Below are 12,346 nucleotides of genomic sequence, written 5' to 3' on the forward strand. Positions count from 1 at the left end.
TAGTCGTTTGCAATAAATTCAAAAACAGTACTAAAGTTGCGTAATTGGACAAACCGCATGTACTAAAATGACACTTAACTCTATTTAAAGTTATAACTATATTCTTTGCTTATGAAAAATTAATATAACATATATCTTGTCAAGGTATGAGTCATACCTCCGACTAGGGTTCAAGTCAAAATTATTAAATATTTAGGCAGAACCCCTACCTTAATATGGTTACTTCGTATGAAAGGCCTAGGCTTTAAGCGGGCGACACTCATACTTACCTTCGGGTAATTGAGAGGATCGAAGCGTCAAAACTTCCACTACTTTAACGTACTTCGAGAAAACAAATACGTTGAAATGTAGGGATCAGAGAACGCACTTCTAGCTTATGTGTGTGCGATTTAAGGAGTGTTTGGGATGCTTAGAGGCATAGCCCGATCTTATTTTTAGGGGAAAAAATTTTCCTTCACGTATCGGATATTAGGGATAGGCCTTCTTTGTCAACATGTAAACCTGCCACGTATTGTCATGCATCCTGCCACAGGTTGACATGTGGTTGGACACGTGTCTTGATTACATAAGATAGTCATCGCATATCGCGGTGACTTAAGGGTCTTGGAGGTCGCGTAATGCGACACCTCCCTTTTTGGGATATGGTGAAATACCCAACACTAATCGCAATGGGTTGATTACTAATCCACCGCGCTATGTGATGGTTCATAAATTTCATAATTTTCATTTTAAGTCCCTCAACTTCTGTGTATGTCAATCTTAGCCTGAAATTTTAAGGATGTTACACTAGGCCTTGCAGGCAAGCCCGACCCTAGGTAGGGTCAGGTAGGGCGATGACTCAAGGCCCGATCATCTCGAGCGCTTGAAACATTTTAAAAAAATATTTATATAATAGATATAATATGCATGTAATTTCAGTTTATATAAATTAAAAAATAAAATGTAAATGGTGCAGTAGGAAGGCATGTATGTTTCCTCGTCCTATGTGAAAGTTCGAGTCCCTTTCCGTGCATTTTTTTATAACCATTCTTTTTGAGAAAATGGCCATCTATATACATAAAAAGTCCTAATTTGAATCTTAAAAACCTAATCCCGTTCTTATCAATATAACCCAATGGGTGACTACAAATACTAAGAAAGTCATACAAAGTTGACTTTTGAACCCGACCAGGTATATTTACCGTAAGAAGTTGTTAGAAATCCAAATTTTATCGAATAAAGCTGTAAGAAATTTAAAGTGGCCACTAATAATTGTGTGGTGTAGTGGGAAGGCATGTATCTTAATGGTATGTTCAAACATCTCATTTAACTACAGGGAATATATATATATATATATATATATATATATATATATATAAAAGATGACCTCATTCGCTATACAGGTTATAACAAATGAGTGTCATTCGCTATCATATGTTAAGCTCCTGTACATTATTATAACGAATTAGCACATTTGTTGTCCACATTCGATAAAATCACAAATGAATGTACACGAGTAAACACGGGGACTCATTCATTATTAGCTACTCTAACGAATGAGTCTTACATTATAGAGAATGTGCATTAAAATTACCAAAATACCCATATACCTTACATAAATGACCAAAATACATTAAGCAAAGACCAAGACGCATAAACGTGTATCAACAAACTCCCCCTCGTCTCGAGCTTTTTGTCTTCAAAGCTTGAACCTATTGGTCTTCCAATCAGCACAATTATGAATTCCAAACGCATAGCAAACACATAAAAAGTGTTGGAGTTGTATAGCTTGTTCATTATCTATAACGTCTGCCCACTTGATCCAGTTCTTGTACAAAACATCATTTTCAAACTCTGATAAATTAACCAGCCAAATCAGGTTAATAACTCTAATGAACTTAAACTTCAAACCCGAACCCAACACAAACACGGCTTCATCGGTGTTATTTTCGTAGTACCACCTGTTAAATTTCTAATCAAGACTTTGAGGAAAAGTCTTTACAAGAACCTTCTTTATCGTCTGAGGCGGCTTTACTTTAAGTACAGGTTTTCTCCACCCAGTGTGTTGATCAATCTCGTCAATATACTTTCGTGTTGGCACCCGCCGCATAAAGAACTTAAATCCATATTGTAATATACGAGAATAAAAAAAACTTAATATAAAAATCAAATTAATATGTCAAATATTAATAAATTGATAGTTGGTAAAACTAATCAAATAATAATGTCAATTAACTAACTGAATGTGATGTAAAATAAATATTACGTAATCCAATATGTTTATGATAATAATTTATATAGTTAGTTAATATATTAAGTACAAGGCTTTAGTAATCTGAAACCAAACTTGAAAGTGTAAATTGTAAGTATGTGAAATAAGTAAGAAAGAAAGATGGAGGACCATTGTTGCCATTGCTTGAAACTATTCTTTGAAGAAATTTGATTTGGGAAGTCTGGGTTGCGTGATAACAACTCCGGGAAAGATGGTGAAACTGAAGGTGTTTCTAACTAGTTTAAATATACACGAATACACAAACAATTTCTTTTATCAAAACCCTAAATCTTAATATTTTCTCTGCCGCCAACACCACCACCGCAGCCCCTGCACCTCGACGGAGAAACCGCGGGTACTGCAACCACCGCTACACTAGTCCTCGCCGTTGGTAGCCAAACAACCAACACTCACTTCTACTCCTTGCTCGTACACGTGAGGTCTTTGCCACCACCGTAACCTGTTGTTGCCGAAAATTAAAAACCGCCGACATCGTTGTAGCTACAATCGAAGGTAACACTCAAATACGATATCGAGCTAATGTTATCAGTTTGTTTATATTGATTTGAACAAAGGGATGGGTTAACATAGTCCATGGGTAATCGTTTAAAAAAATAAATAAAAGAAGAGAAAAGAATGAGGTTTGAGTTTAAATTATATGAAGGTCACTTGTTTTGCAAAAACCAAACCAAAAGCGTTTTTGACAAATGTGTTAGGGAGGCTCTGGTTGCCTTACCAGACCCGACCAACCCAAAGACACCATGAGTTCAAAGTCTCTACTACATCATAATTTCACTTATAGCTAAACCTGTTTTATTTTGCTATATTTTATATACAAAATCGTTCCCTAACAAAAGTTCTAAAACCTTTTAAAAAGGTTAGTAGTTTTTTATATTAAAATCCAAAGTGAATGAGATTTATTTATAAAAAGTTGATAATCTGTTAGATCCATGTTAAAATAGTATAAAAACACTTGTGGTGAGAAATTTAAATATTAGCTGGTGTTTTGTCGTTTGAATGCATAAATGGAGTTTTAAAGCTAACAGCCTTATAGCTATCAAATGAATACTAGTTAAACCTTGTAACATAGTAATACTAATAGTAAACCGATTCAAGATATATTATTAATATATATATATATATTGTAGGTTTGCGCAAAAGTTAAGGAGTGTTGATGATTAGTGTGTTTTTGCTCATCGAATAAGGTACGGATTATGTGGTCTATTACTTGTAGCATAAATATTGCTTTCATCTATCTTATAGTATACAGACTTCGTGGTTTTGCACTTGTAGCGTCATACCGTGTCTTAGCTCTCGTAGTATATGGGTCCTTGAGTCGCTAATCGTGTCGTAATTATTGATTCGCTTTATAGTATCGTATCACCGTCAACCTTTATTAAGTCGCTTTATTTATTGCAAGTTGTTAACTTGAAGATTATTTATTTGATAAGTGAAATTGTTATGCATGCGATAGAATAGATTTTATTACACTCATATCGCATGTTCCTATTGATCATTGATTATAGTTATTGAACTGTTATATATGATTGTTATTCATTTATTATTGTTTATTGAAAATATATTATTTCAATGACCTCATTACCCGAGCACATCCACCTATGGGGACATAGGGCGTCAATTAAAGCACCATTGACATGCTCTATCTGTGGAAGAGCGATTAGTCCACACGTCTCTAGATTATTATTGTATGCTAGAGTGGCACTTATTGGATATTGATTATTGTTATAGAGGCGTATGGATCGATCTTAGGAAATCATTGTTGTTGGTAGAGGATAGGTGTGAGTGCCCACATCCCCTCTACATATTGGTGCATTAGTAGTGCAGCTAATGTACACATTGTTGTTGATTTATTGTTAATGGATCAAATGGGTATTTCCTAAATAGATAATTATTGATTCACCATTGATTGTTTATCGTATTGCATTGTTTTCATCGTTACAGTTTTATTGTTATTGTTTCCTCCGTGACTGAGCAATTTTTGGCTCAACCGTATTTTCTTTTGTTGTTTCTTCTTATTTGTTTATAGCTGGTACTAGCGGGAATCGGGGAAACGTGTGAAGAGAGATTAAAATAAAAGTCTAGGCATTTGAAGTTGAAGAGTATTATCAATTTATTAATATGGTTTAAGTGAGAAAGATTATTTATTTTTATTTGTCGATTGGTCGAGTACTTTTGATTTGAATGTTTTTAGACAGTTGTATGATTTTAAATTAGGTTCAAGACTTTAATGAAAATGTTGTTCAATGTCAATAATTACCGTATAGAGTGACACATCACAACAAAACATGCCTATTGAACCAACCCACCATTTGGTTTTCACCATGATTCATGAACAGTCTATTGGCTAGCGTACCTACATACCAACTTGGTAGCGAAAGAACATCGACAATACGTTGAAGGTATTTAATGGCGTGCTCCCATTTAACGATACATACTTGAAGTTCTGAGTCATATAGCCACGAGATAATATCACGTTTGACTGCCTTCGCTGCAATGAAGTTCTTCATTTGGTATACAGATTCTCGAGCCTTCGATTTCTTGTAATTTTCTTGTTCAATTTAATGTAGCACCTCGATCATCTTGTGAATCTTTGATATGTTATGTCTGAACATACCATCCGAAATCCTTGTCTCACTTTCAAATACATTATCTTTATCTTTACCCGATACTTTATTCTTCTGAAGACGTTCTTCGGCTACTTTAACATGTTTTGTGTTGAAGAATGGAATTCCCTCATCAGTGTTATTGACGTTTGTGTATAAATCTCGATAATCCTAATCTGTCACATCTACCATTTCAACGTAATCATTGTCATAAATAAACAAAGTATTCATAGACAGAACACTCGTGTAACATCCCGGAATTTCCGAGAATAATATTTTATATATTATTATTATTATTTATGATGAAAAAGTATAAATGAAGTAGTAGAGAAATAATAACATATTAAGGATAGGTGGAATAGGCTAATTAAATGGAATTAATTATGGACCAAAAAGGAAAGATGGGCCTAAGGTCCATGGGCTTAAGGGAGTATAAATACCCCTTAAACCCTAATCCTTTTCATTCTTATCCATCTCTACACCATAGCCTACACCTTGAAAAACACACACAAACTCTCTCTAAAAATCGGCCAAGGTTGAATACAACAACCAAGCTTGGATCATGATAGATCTTGACTATACAAGCATGATACAAGCCTATTGTTGCATACCAAAGCTAACCGTAGCCTAAAAGCGAATAAAGGTATGTTCTTTACACGTAAATATTATTTTGTTAAGAATGGTTTGCCATAAGACTTGGTAATAAGGCAAATCGGGTATTGTTATAACATAAAAATTTAAACTTGATGTTAAAAATGGATTTAATGGACTCGTTAGTAGGTCGGTTCATGTAAAAACCCTAGATCGAGCCTAAACGGGTTTGTGATCGATAAAGGTTCAAGCTTTATGGACACTCGGACTAGATCTTAGGCTAAGGAAGATATGGTAATGCTTACAGAGTGATATGGTGTCATAATAAGAGTATTGATGTATATATAATAAAGGAATGTACAATAGCATACCATTCGAATACAAGTTGTGTGCTTTAATGCTAACACAAATGTATTCTAATCACATGTCATTAGAATACAAATGTATTCTAATAACATGCCATTATTATACAAATGTATGCTAACACAAATGTATTCTAATCACATGCCATTAGAATATAAATGTATTGTAATCACATGCCATTAGAATACAAATGTATGCTAACACAAATGTATTCTAATCACATATCATTAGATTATAAATGTCTACCAATCACATGCCATTAGAATACAAATGCATGCTAACACAAATGTATTCTAATCATATGCCATTTGAATACAAATTGAAAGCTAACACAAATATATTCTAATCATATACCATTCGAATACAAATATATTCTAATCACATGCCATTAGAATACAAATGTAATCTAATCACATGCCATTCGAATACAAAGATTTCTAATACATGTTGAATGGTATTCTAATCACATGCCAATAGAATACAAATGTATTCTAATCACATGCCATTAGAATACAAATGTATGATAACACAAATGTATTCTAATCATATGCAATTAGAATACAAGTTGAATGCTAACACAAATGTATTCTATTCATATACCATTAGAATACAAATGTATTCTAATCACATGCCATTAGAATACAAATGTATTTTAATCACATGCCATTCGAATACGAAGGTATTCTAATACAAGTTGTATGCTAACACAAATGTATTCTAATCACATGCCATTCGAATAAAAATGTATTCAAACATAAGTCCATTCGTATACAAGGCTATTAGAATAGACTAGACTTAACCATTTATGGTGCAATCTAAATGAAGAGTATAGGATTAGGAATTTGATACGTGTAATTGGTATACAATAAGCCTTGCTGAATTGACGAAAGGAATCACTGTTAAATCAGAAAGAAACTGGAGACATGTGAGTTTCTAGCTCCACTTCCTTGTTTTGTTTTCGGGGCTGTGTGCATAATTAATGTGAATGTTAATACACAAAGCTTAAGTGGTAAGTGTATGCTATATATGATATATGCAATAGAATGTATGAATGGACGAATGCCTGTTGGTACGTGAACGATCTTTGGATATTGCACGTATCGTCCAGGAGTATGATTGTTAGATGAATGATGTGAAGAACACCGTATATGTGAGGTATGTTTATGCAGGTACATGAAAGGTATGTGAGATTTACGTCTAGCATAGTAAGTTAGGATGTAAAATCCCTTTAAACTGCTATTGGACCCAGACTCGATATGTGATAGCGTAAATAAGGACTGTGAACCTTATTAGCGTTCCTTATACGGATATTATATAATTTAGTACGCGTTCCATCTATGGAGTACCTTCTATGGACAATATATATGGTTCCTTATATGGATCAGGTATAGGGCTCCTTCTATGGATAATATGTAGTGGTCCTTCTGTGGAAATTATATAGGGTTCATTCTATGGGTGATGTGTAAGGATCCTTCTATGGATAATATCTAGGGATCATTCTATGGATAGTTTACATAGATCCTTCTATGGATGATACAAGTTTTTACTTCTATGGATAATACTAATTGTTCTTCTATTAGATATTATGCAATGGTCCTCCTCCGGATAATTATAAAGTGTTAGGAATGAAGTTCAGTATAAGTACGAATATGTATCTGCAGATACATATACGTGAATGTATGAGATTGTATTGTACGTTGCCTGATTAACTAGAACTCACTCAGCATAGCTGACTTTTAGTATGAACGCAGGTAAATATGTTCAATGAGTTAGCATGAGGATGACACATGGCATGGATTGAACGCCTGGCATTCGAATATGGAAGAAATGATGTTTATTATATGTTTAAAAGGCATGTTTGAATGTTTTTGTAACGAATGATTGAAGTTAACATTTCCATGAAAAGTTTTAATTAACTCTGATTTGTAGAACTCTGTTTATGAGTAAATTCATCGTCCAATGTTGGGCACCGGGATCGGGGCCTTACAAGTTGGTATCACAACATAAGTTCGAGAGAATTAAGCATCCTATATGCTTAGACTCGAACAAAGAATGAGACATAAGTAAGAAAAGAATTTAGATGCCAGTTCAAGAAAGACAGGTGTCACTAAAGCAAGCTAAGTAAAGGTGAAGTACATGATTAAACTCATGTGTAATGTAAGAAGGTGTAAGAAGTAGCTTAATTGCAAAAGATAGGAGTATTTGGTTTTGTGAAATATTTGTTTAACTGTTAGAGGTAGAACTAGCGTAAATAAACTCACAAAGGGAAGTGTATAGGACACGGAGAGTAACGTGATCAGCTAATCACAGCCGACCATTGTTATTACCTGTTACCCTTACTACCCTTGTACTAAATAGTTCCTTGAGTGATGATGTTTGTGTTTCCTTTATAAAATACGAATGGCTGGAGCAAGAGGAAGTGTTGGCGTTGGAGGTCATACCAAACGTCGTGGTAGGCCACATATTAGCCCGATACCGTCTGAGGAACCAATTACTAACACTTGAGAGGAAGGGAGTGCAGCTGGACGAAATCCAAGCAACAATGAAGGATATCCACTTGACCCTGCTATTCAAGCTGCCATTGCTCAAGCTGTAGCTGCTGCAGTGAAGAACCTGCAACCTGAAAAGTCTGCTAGAAGCCATGTGAGGACCGCTGAGACGGCAGGGGATGATGGTAAGAAAGCTGATGATGAGGAAGGCGATTCAAGTGAAGTTCGATCTGTGAAGGCTGATGAGAGAAATCGAGGATGTGGTCGGTGTAACTATAAGTCATTCAAAGGTTGCGACCCACCAAAGTTAACTGGCTTGGAGGACTCAACAGCTACTCTTCAGTGGATAACTGCAATGGACAAGGTCATTCGAATTAGTGAGTGCCTACCCGATCAAGCGGTGGGTTATGCCACCCAGTTGTTTGGCGATGAGGCTATGTTCTGGTGGGAAACTGTGGAACTAAGAAAGACTTGAGGAGAGATCAAGGCCATGAAATGGGATGACTTGAAGGAGATGGTCATGAAACGTTTTTGTGCCGATGCTGAAGTTGAGAGGGTTGAGATGAGGTTTTTGAATATGAAGGCGGGAAAAATGACACACACCGTGAATACACCACTGAATTCAACCGCATGTCTAGGCTGGTTCCCAACATGGTTAATATTGAAATAAAGAGGATCAAGTGCTACGTCAGAGGACTACCACAAAGTGTTCAAACACTGGTTAGGGCTAATTAACCCGAAACATTTGATACAGCTGTGGAATTGGCCGAAATGGTTTATGATTACCTTGCCATCAGCAAAGAGGAGAAGATTGAAACAAAGAGAAAGAACCCGGCTCCAAAACCAGATGAATTTAATGAAGAAGATTCCCTTAAGAAGAAGGCAAGGAAGGATGAGTTCCCGGTCGGTGGAAAATGTGGGAAGAAGCACTCGGGAGAATGTAGAATGGGTTTAGGTGTGTGCTTCAACTGTGGAAAAGCAGGACATTCCTCCTGGGAATGTAAGGATGTTAGTCCACGTTTTTGCGTCTCGAGTCTTTGTATTTATTGTTTTGTATTTATTAATGAAAAGATATTATTATATTAGTCTAGTTCGTTAATGTATGTCTAGTTTGTTAAGGATGCTTAACGAACTAGACAGTTAAGTTAAGTTTCCTCCCATTCGTTAAGGATGTTTAACAAATGGGAAGTAGTTCGTTATGTTTATTCCCATTCTTCATGGAAGGTTGACGAATGGGGCATAACGAATCAGTTGATTCGTTATGTCTTGTTTGTTTACATGTAATGTACGAAGTGGACTCCAATTCGTTATGGTTTGTGTAACGAATTGGATCCATCTTCTATATATAGAGGCTTTGTCCTCTGTTAAATTAAAAAGAATTGGAATTAACGTATCAACACTCTGTTCATTTTCTGTCTCGATCCAAAATTCATTAAGCTATTACATAATACGCCTAATACTAATAATATATCAGATATATATATATATATATATATATATATATATATATAGGGGATGGTTCAAGAGAGAAATGAAATTACTGCAAGAAATACGAGAAATGAATGTGGACCACTAGTTTTATTTTAAGTTTTAAAAGCTTCAAGATTAATTAAGAAACTATAAAAGCATCTCTCCCTTCAATTAATATATCTATTAAATTAATATAAATAATCAAATTACTATAATTGAAATATATTAAGAATTTATTTATTTTCCATCCAATATTTTATCCTACACAAGTACAATTTATTCATACATTAAAATTTCTTTCTATCCAAATTTCTTCTAACTCAATATATAAATATCCATCTATACGTAGTTACATTGTGATAAATAATATATAAAACTATTTTACATGTGTTAGCATTAAATATAAAAAAATACAACATACACAAAAATATATAGCCTACACTTGTTCTGAGAATAAGAAAACATATAATATACACACAAAATTCATCATTAGTAAAATACACACGCAGACGAAAACATATAACCTAAACATGAAAACTTTATCCTACACAAATACAATTAATTCATACATTAAAAAAATTTTCTATTTAAAATCAATTTCTTCCAATTAAACTTATCAATATCCATAAACATGTACTTACATTGTGATAAATAACACAAAAACATATCTTACATATGTTTGCATTAAATGTGAAGCAAACAACCTACACAATAACATATAACCCACACTTCTTCTAAGAATAAGAAAACATAACCTATACACGAAAAACATATAACCGACACACGTGTAGGATATGTGTATATTTGTGTAGTTTATATAATTTTTGATGTCGAATTTAATATGTATGTTGTATGCTTTTTTGTATATTGTACGTTTTTATTGCTCAAAACAAGTGTAGGTTGTATATTTATTGTTTATATTTAATGGACACATATGTATGACATTTTTTTTTATTATTTATGAAAACTAAATTAGTGTTTTTATCTTTTTAATTATTTTAGTTAAATTATTTAGATATATTAATTAGAGAGAGATTAATTATGGTTATATTAGTTGTATTAATTGGAGAGAGAGAGAGAGTGTGCATTTATATCTTTTTCATTTATATTTAAACTTTTAAAACCTAAAATAAAACTAGTGGCTCATATTCATTTCTTGCAGTAATTTCATTTCTTTCTTGAACTTAAACCTATATATATATATATACATATAATCAATACTGTTAAGAGTAATCAATGAACTATTTCCTAGTAATCGAATTTGGATCTTAGATCTGAGATCTGAGGTTCTCTCAAGTGGTATAAGAGCTTTCGGTGTTCGAATTGCTCTTTATTTAGTATTATAGATTGATAATTGACATATTATATACATAAGTTTATGTTTATGTAGTTTACTGTTGAATTGGTTTGAATTTACATCTGAATTGAGTGTTAATGGACTGATTTGAGGTGAATTTGTGATTAGTAAGGGTTAACGATTGTGTGGTTAATTGGAATTGGTATTTGGATTGGATCTGTGTTGGTTGAGATCTGCATCAGAACTAATACGAATCAGGGTTGTGTTTTGGCTTAATTGGGTTCGGAATTGGTTAAATTGGTATATGAGATGTTGCGATTTGGATTCACGTAGGGTGTACGAGTAGTTTGATCAAATTAGCTTAATTAGTTGCATGATTTGGTGGTATATCGAGTGTGTATTACGGATTTGGTTTGGTTGATTGTGTTCTTCGGATTTCCAGCTTCTGGAAATTGATGCTGAAGATTTGAAGATCTTCATCATCTGGTTAAATATTCGTTATAAAATTCAATTCGTGATCTTAATTTGTTATTAATTCTAATTCGTTTAACTTAGTTCATCAGACACGTGGTCTGATTCGTTAACTCATACTCTAACAAACTCATGCCACGTGGCAAAGTTTGTTAGAACCGTTTTAACAACCTGCTTCCTTAATTTACTATAGTTGATTCGTTATCAACTGTAGCTACTTCGTGTTCTTTGATTCGTTAAGCTTGAATCATTGATTCGTTATTTTGATTAGTCAAGTTTGAATCATTAATTTGTTATTATCAGTTCCGATTCGTTAATCTTATTCAGAGGATTGATTCGTCAACTTGACTTGATTCGTTGACTCAGTTCGTTAGGGATTCATTACCAATTAGTGAAATACTGTTTCTTGTTCGTTACTCAGATAACAATCAATTCGTGCAATTGATTCGTTATTTTTAGTTCGTTACAACTACTGTTCCTAGTTCATTAAAACATTTTCATTTTTAGTCCTTGAAGTTTGATTGATTGTTACTTATTAATATGGGTAGTTTGTATGAATTTGCTTCTCAAAACGTACTCATGCAACAAATGTTACAATTGGACATTGAAATTGGATCTCATTCCAAGTGTCCTCAACTGATGAAATTTAGTGATTTTGCTAAATGGGAACCTTGTTTTCGTGCTCATCTGGGTTCTGTTCATCCTGATTGTTCCTATTGTCTTGGTGAAGTGTATACTGTACCGATGATTAGAGATGAAACAACTGGATTCACTCCTAAAGCTATTTCAC

This window comes from Bidens hawaiensis, unplaced genomic scaffold, assembly GCF_021521415.1.
Source record: "Bidens hawaiensis isolate Kalapana, Puna unplaced genomic scaffold, B.hawaiensis_p1.1 tig00014207_1, whole genome shotgun sequence".
Lineage (NCBI taxonomy): Eukaryota > Viridiplantae > Streptophyta > Magnoliopsida > Asterales > Asteraceae > Bidens > Bidens hawaiensis.